This window comes from Octodon degus, unplaced genomic scaffold (genome assembly GCF_000260255.1).
Source record: "Octodon degus isolate 3935 unplaced genomic scaffold, OctDeg1.0 scaffold00151, whole genome shotgun sequence".
Classification (NCBI taxonomy): Eukaryota; Metazoa; Chordata; class Mammalia; order Rodentia; family Octodontidae; genus Octodon; species Octodon degus.
The window spans coordinates 7,065,484-7,073,988 of record NW_004524727.1 but is presented as its reverse complement, the minus strand read 5'-3'; positions in this window follow the sequence as shown (position 1 = coordinate 7,073,988).

Sequence of the window (8,505 nt, the reverse complement as noted above, 5' to 3'; positions counted from 1 at the left end):
CAATTTTCCAGGTCTAAAAGCACATTGAAAGATTTAGGAGCAAATTTGGACAGTTCATTATTATCAGGAGGTGGTTTTGTAGCAACTGGTGCTGCAATGGGGTCAGGACGGTTTTGGGAAGCCTCTTTGGCTAAGTCTTCCCAATTGACCTCTTGTAAAGTAGTAAGGTTGGGATACGAAGATTTATAGTGGGTCAGGAGAGGAGCCTTGGGCAGAGGAGGCAGCAAAAGCTCAGAAGGGGGAGGCAGCAGCTGCTCATTAGGGGAAAGTGGAAGCAGCTTGTTATCTTGGGGTTTAGTTAACACTTCATTTGCCTCCTCACCATGGAGAGTGGAGACATCTAAACCAGCCTGGGAAGGGGCCAGAGTGGGCCTACTGGAGTTATGCAGGACAGCTTCTCCGTGGGTAATCATTTCTCCAACCAAAGGGTCTCTATGGCTTTGTGTAAGATTCTCATCAATTAAACCCCAGTATGAAAATACTGTGATTGGGACCTTTTCAGGACCAAAAACTCTATGATAATCTTGTAATGCATCAACAACTCATTTTTATCTTTTACAGTTGATCGTGCCCTCCAATGGGAACCACGGGCAAACCTCATGAATAAACTTAAAATACTGTAATAAATCTTTTTCTTTTACCTTAATCCCTCGTGTCTTGAGTGCCTTACTGAGTCTTTCCAAAACAGTGCATGCTTGTTTAGTGCTTGACCCATGCTGGAAAGGAGAAGAGGGTTGCCGTTCACTCACCGTGGTTCGAGCGGCGCGGCAGGCACTCAAGCGGTGATGGCCTAGGAATTTACTTTCACTATCTGCTTCGTACCCGGGCTCTCGAATGGCTCCCCCGTTAAATCCTCTGTGCCAGGTTTCCACGTGGGGGACCACATGACTCAGTCCAGGAGTCGAGATGTGGGGTAATAACCTGGAGGAGGAACAGGAATGAACAGGACAGGGCAAGAGACACAAGAGACGGAGACAACACAGGCATTCTGATCAAGTCTCATTTATTGAGGAAGTGAACAGGGTCTAAATAGCAGTATAGTGGAAGCAGTTGGGTGGGACTAGTTGTGGATTGGTAGTGAAGATCCAGGACCACAGGAAGGTGTCGAGGCAAGCGGGGATTGCTGCTGCAGCACTTCTTGCCCAAATAAGGGAAAATATAAGAGGAGCGTTCTATGGCCCCCCACATCTAGAAACGTGTTTGTGGCTCTGTGCCCAGAGGAAAGAATGGGAAAGAGAACAACCTTTTGCAGTTACTCTGGACCTCCAGCTGGAAAGTCACAAACTTCACGGATGCTTTAGCTTAGGAGACTGAATGATTTGCTACTGTTTTCACAGTGCGGAACTGTGAAGTACTTTAGTTACAAAAGTGACATTTTAGCGAGAGTTGTGCATTGCGCAGTATACAGGAACAGGCATTGGAGTGCCTGCTTCCCAAAGAAGCTGGAGCTTAGCTGGCTCTTCCACATTAAGAACTCACACTTAGAAACACAAAGCATGCTATAGAAACAAGCAGCTCTCCTCAGGGCACTGGCGTCTAGAAACGTGTTTGTGGCTCTTTGCCCATAGGAATGAAAGTGAGAGAGAACAACGTTCTGCACTTTCTCTGAACCTCCAGCAGGAAAGTAAGAAACTTCAAGGATACATTGTCTTAGGAGACTGAATGATTTGCCACTGTTTTCACAGAGCAGAACAGTGAAGTAATTTAGTTACAAAAGTGGAGTTTTAGACAGAGTTGTGTGCTGCGCCATATACAGGAACAGGAATTGCAGTGCCTGCTTCCCAATGAAGCTGGAGCTTAGCAGGCTATTCGGCATTAAGAACTCACTCTTAGAAACACAAGTCATGCAGTACAAACAAGTAGCTCTCCTCATGGCACTGGAGTCTAGAAACTTGTTTGGGGATTTTCAAATAAGAGTGAATGGGAGAGAGAACAACCTTCTGCATGTTCTCTGCATCTCCATCTGGAAAGAAACAATCTTAAAGGATGCTTTCTCTTAGGAGACTGAATGATTTGCCACTGTTTTCACAGCAAGGATTCGTGAAGTACTTTAGTTACAAAAGTGACGATTTAGCCAGAGTTCTGTGTTGCGCTGTGTACAGGAACAGGCATAGTAGTGTCTGCTTTCCAAAGAAGCTGGAGCTTAGCTGGCTCTTGTGCATTAAGTACTCATACTTAGAAACAGAAATCATGCAGTAGAAACAAGCCTCTCTCCTCAGGGCACGAGAGTCTAGAAACGTATTTGTGGCTCTTTGCCCATAGGAATGAATGGGACAGAGAACAATCTTCTGCAGTTTCTCTACAACTACGGCTCGAAAGTCACAAATTTCATGGATCCTTTCTCTTAGGAGACTTTATGATTTGTGACTGTTTCAACAGCTCGGAACTCTGACGTACTTTAGTTACAAAGGTGACGTTTGAGCCAGAGATCTGCATTGCACTGTGTACATGAACGGGCATTGGAGTGCCCTGCTTCCCAAAGAAGCTGGAGATTACCTGTCTCTTCTGCATTAAGAACTCACACTTAGAAACACAAATCATGCAGTAGAAACAAGCCGCTCTCCTCAGGGCACTGGAGTCTAGAAACGTGTTTGTGGCTCTTTGCCCATAGGAATGAAAGGAAGAGAGAACAACCTTCTGCAGATTCTCTGCACCTCCAGCTGGAAAGTAACAAACTTCATGGATGCTTCCTCTTAGGAGACTGTATGATTTGCCCCTGTTTTCACAGCATGGAACTGTGAAGTACTTCAGTTACAAAGGTAAAGTTTTACCCACAGTTGTTTGTTGCGCCATATACAGTAACAGGCATTGGAATGACCTGCTTCACAAAGAAGCTGAAGCTTAGCTGGCACTTCTGCATTGAGACTTCACCCATAGAAACAACAAATCATGCAGTAGAAACAAGCATCTCTCCTCGGGGCAATGGAGTCTAGAAACGTGTTTGTGGCTCTTTGCCAATAGGAATGTATGGGAGAGAGAACAACCTTCTGCAGTTTCTCTGCACTTGCACCTAGAAAGGCACAAACTTATCAGATTCTTTCTCTTAGGAGACTGAATTATTTGTCACTGTATTCACAGCGCGGAACTGTGAAGTACATTAGTTACAAAAGTGACTTTTTATCCAGATTAGCATGTGGCGCCATATACAGGAAGAGGCATTGGATTGCCCTGCTTCCCAAAGAAGCTGGAGCTTAGCAAACTCTTCTGCATTAAGAACTCACACGTAGAAACACAAATTATGCAGTAGAAACAAGCAGCTCTCCTCAGGGCACTGTAGTCTAGAGACTTGTTTGAAGCTCTTTGCCCATAGGAATGAATGGGACAGAGAACAATATTCTGCACTTTTTCTGCACCTGCAGGTGGAAAGTCACAAATTTCACAGTTGCGTTCTCTTTGGAGACTGAATGATTTACTACTGTTTTCACTGCTCGGAACTGTGAAGGACTTTAGTTACAAAAGTCACGTTTTAGCCAGAATTGTGTGTTGTGCATTCTAGAGGAACAGGCATTGGAATGCACTGCTTCACAAAGAAGCTGCAGCTTAGCTGGCTTTTCTGCACTAAGAACTCACACTTAGAAAGTAAAATCATGAAGTTGAAACAACAGCTCTCCTTAGGGCACTGGAGTCTAGAAACGTGTTTGTGGCTCTTTGCTCTTAGAAATGAACGGGAGAGAGAACAACCTTCAGCACTTTATGTGCACCTCCAGCTGGAAAGTCACAAACTTCACGGGTGCTTTCTCTTACGAGACTGAATCATTTGCCACTGTCTTCACAGCCCAGAACTGTGAAGTACTTTAGTTACAAAAGTGACGATTTAGCCAGAGTTGTGTTTTGCGCCATATACAGGAACAATTATACAGTGCAATGCTTCCCAAAGAAGCTGAAGATTAGCTGCCACCTCTGCATTAAAAATGCATACTTAGAAATGCAAATCATGCAGTACAATTAAGCAGCTCTCTACAGGCACTGGAGTCTAGAAACGTGTTTGTGGCTCTTTACACATAGGAATGAATGGGAGAGAGAACAACCTTCTGCAGTTTCTCTGCACCTCCAGATCGAAATTCACAAACTTCAAGGATTCTTTCTCTTAGGAGACTGAATGATTTGCCACTATTTTCACAGCCCGGAACTGTGAAGTACTTTAGTTTGAAAAGTGACATTTTAGCCAGCGTTGTGTGTTGCAATGTACACAGGAACAGGCATTGGAGTGCCCTGCTTCAAAAAGAGGCTGGAAATTAGATGGCTTCTCCAGATTAAGAACTCGCACTTGGAAACACAAATCATGCAGTAGAAACAAGCACTTCTCCTCAGGGCACTGGAGACTAGAAACGTGTTTGTGGCTCTTAGCACATAGAAATGAATGGGAGAGAGAAAAACCTTCTGCAGTTTCTCTGCACCTCCAGCTGGAAAGTCAGTAAATTCCAGGATCCTTTCTCTTACTAGACTGAATGTTTTGCCAGTGTTTTCACAGCATACAACTTTGAAGTACTTTAGTTACAAAAGTGACGTTTTAGCCAGAGATGTGTGTTGTACCTTATATATTAACAGGAAAAGGAGTGCCCTGCTTAACAAAGAAGCTGAAGCTTAGCTGGTTCTTCTGTATTAAGAACTCACACGTGCAAAGAAAAATAATTCAGTAGAAACAAGCAGCTCTCCTCAGGGCACTGGAGTCTAGAAACGTGTTTGTAGCTCTTTACCCATATGAACGAATGGGAGAGAGAACAACCTTCTGCAGTTTCTATACACCTCCAGCTGGAAAATCACAAACATCGCAAATGCTTTCTCTTAGAACACTGAATGATTTGCCACTGTTTTCAAAGAGTGAAACAGTGAAGTACTTTAATTTCAAAAGTGTCGTTTTAACCAGAGTTCTGTGTTGCGCCGTATCCAGGAACTGGCATAGAAGTGACCTCCTTCAAAAAGAAGTTGGAGCTTAGCTGGTCAATCTGCATTAAGAACTCACACTTAGAAGCACAAATCATGCAGGATAAACAAGCAGCTTTCCTCAGGGCACTGGAGTCAGGAAACGTGTTTGAGGCTCTTTGAACATAGGAATGAATGGGAGAGGGAATATCCTTCTGCAGATTCTCTGCACCTCCAGCTCGAAAGTCACAAACTTTGCAGATGCTTTCTCTTAGGAGACTGAATGAAATCCCCCTGTTTTCACAGCACTGAACTGTGAAGTACATTATTTACAAAAGTGTCATTTTCGCCAGAATTCTGTGTCGAGCCCTATAGAGGAACAGGCATTGCAGTGCCCTGCTTCCAAAAGAAGCTGGAGCTTAGCTGGCTCTTCAGCATTAAGAACTCATACTTAGAAACACAAATCATGCAGTATAAACGAGTAGCTCTCCTCAGGGCACTGGAGTCTAGAAACACGTTTGTGGCTCTTTGACCATATGAATGAAAGTGAAAAAGAACAACCTTCTGCAGTTTCTGTGCAACTCAAACTGCAAAATCACAAACCTCTCGTCTGCTTTCTCTTAGGAGACTGAATGATTTGACACTGTTTTCACAGCGCAGAACTGTGAAGTACTTTAGTTACGGAACTGAACCTTTAGCCAGAGTTCTGTGTAGCACCATACACAGGAACATCCATTGGAGTGCCCTACTCCCGAAAGAAGCTGGAGCTTAGCTGGTTCTTCTGCATTAAGAACTGACACTTGGAAACACAAATCATGCAGTAGGCACAAGCATCTCTCCTTAAGGCCCTGGAGACTAGAAACGTGATTCTCGCTGTTTTCAAATAGGAAAGAATGGGAGAGAGAACAACCTTCTGCAGTTTCTCTGCACCTCCATATGAAAAGTCACAAACTTCATGGATGCTTTGTCTTAGGAGACTGAAAGATTTCCCACTGTTCTCACAGAGTGGAACTGTGCAGTGCTTTACTTACAAAAGTGAAGTTATAGGCAGAGTTCAGTGTTGCGCTGTATAAAGGTACAGGCATTGGAGTGCCCTGCTTCCCTAAGAAGCTGGAGCTCAGCTGGCTCTTCTGCATTAAGAACTCACAGTTAGAAACACAAATCCTGCAGTAGAAACAAGCAGCTCTCCTCAGGACACTGGATTGTAGAAAAGTGTTTGTTTCTCTTTTCCCATAGGAATGAATGGGAGGGAGAACAACCTTCTGCAGTATCTCTGCACCTCCAGGTGAAAAATCGCAAACTTCACGGAGGTTTTCTCTTAGGAGACTGAATGATTTTCCAGTGTCTTCACAGCGTGGAACTGTGATGTACTTTAGTTACAAAATTGAAGTTTGAGCCAGATTTGTGGGTTGTGCCATGTACCGGAACAGGCATTGGAGTGTACTGCTCCCAAAAAAGCTGGAGCTTTGCCGTCTCTTCAGCATTAAGAACTCACATTGGGAAACGCACAACATGCAGTAGAAACAAGGAGCTGTCCTAAGGGCACTGGAGTCTAAAAACATGTTTGTGGCTCTTTTCCCATAGGAATGAAAGGGAGAGAGAACAACCTTCTGCTGTTTCTATTCAACTCCAGCTGAAAAGTCACAAACTTCACGAAGGATTTCTCATTGGAAGTGAATGATTTGCCACTCTTTTCACAGAGCGAAACAGTGATGTACTTTCTGTACAAAAGACAAGTTATAGCTAGAGTTGTGTGTTGCGCCGTGTACAGGAACAGCCATTGGAGTGCCCTGCTTAACTAAGATGTTGGAGCTTAGCTGGCTCCTCTGCATTAAGAACTCACATTTAGAAAAACAAATCATGCAGTACAAACAAGGAGCTCTCCTCAGGGTACTGGAGTGTAGAAACGTGTTTGAGGCTCTTTGCCCAAGGGAATGAATGGGAGAGAGAACGACCTTCTCCGCTTTCTCTGCACTTCCGACTGGAAAGTCCCAGACTTCACAGATGCTTTCTCTTAGGACACTGAATGATTTGCCACTCTTTTCACAGAGCGGAACTGTGATTTAGTTACAAAAGTGACGTATTAAACTGGGTTCTGTGTTGCGCCCTATAGCGGAACAGGCATTGGAGTGCCCTGCTTCCCAAAGAAGATGGAGCTTAGCTGGCTCTTCTGCTTTAAGAACTCACATTTAGAATCACAAATCATGCAATAGAAACAAGCAGCTCGCCTCAGGTCCCTGGGGTTTACAAACGTGTTTGTGGCTCTTTGCTCACAGGAATGAAAAGGAGAGAGAACAACTTTCTGCAGTTTCTCTGCACCTCCAGCTAGAAAGTCACAATCTTCACACATGCTTTCTCATAGGAGACTGAATGATATGCCACTGTTTTCACAGCGCCAAACTGTGAAGTACTTTAGTTACAAAAGTGACATTTTATCCAGAGCTGTGTTTTGTGCCATCTACAGGAATTGGCATTGGACTGCCCTGATTCACAAAGAAGCTGGAGCTTAGCTGGCTCTTCTGCATTAAGAACTCACACTTCGAAACACAAATCATCGAATAGACTCAAGCAGCTCTTCTCAGGGAACTGGAGTCGAAGGAATTGTTTATGACTCCTTTGCAACAGGAATGAATGGGAGAGAGAACAAACTTCTGCAGTTTCTCTGCACCTCCAGCTGGAATGTCACGTAGGCTTTCTCATAGGAGACTGAATGACTTGGCACTCTTGTCACAGCTCGGAACTGTGAAGAACTTTAGTTACAAAAATAACGTTTTAGACGGAGCTCTGTGTTGCGCCATATACAGGAACAGGCATTGTAGTGCCTTGCTTTCCAAAGAAGCTGGAGAAGAGCTGGCACTTTGGCATTAAGAACTCACACTTAGAAACCAAATTATACATGCAAACAAGCAACTCTCCTCAGGGCACTGGAGTCTAGAAACGTGGTTGTGTCTCCTTGCCCTTAGTATGAATGGGAGAGAGAACAACCTCTGCAGTTTCTCTGCACCTCCAGCTAGAAAGACACAAACTTCACGGATGCTTTCTCTTAGGAGCCTGAATGATTTGCCACTGTTTTCACAGTGCAGAACTGCGAAATACTTTAGATACAAAAGTGAAGTTTTACGCAGAGTTCTGTCTTGCCTCATATACAGGAACAGGAACTGGAGTGCCCTGCTTCCCAAAGAAGCCGGAGCTCAGTTGGCTCTTCTGCATTAAGAACTCTCACTTTGAAACACAAATCATGCAGTAGAATCAAGCAGCTCTCCTCAGGGCACTGGCGTCTGGTAACATGTTTGTGGCTCTTTGCCCATAGAAATGAATGGGAGAGAGAACAACCTTCTGTAGTTTCTCTCTACCTCCAGCTGGATAGTCACGAACTTTATGGATGTTTTCTCCTAGGAGACTGAATGATTTGCCAATCTTTTCACAGCACGTTACTGTGAAGTTCTTTAGTATCATAAGTGAGGTTTTAGCCAAATTTCTGTGTTTAGCCGAATACAGGAACAGGCATTGGAGTGCCCTTCTTCCCAAAGAAGCTAGAGCTTAGCTGGCTCTTCTGCATTAAGAACTCACACTTAGAAACACAAATCATGCAGTAGATACAAGCAGCTCTCCTCAGTGCCCTGGAGTTTAGAAATTTGTTTG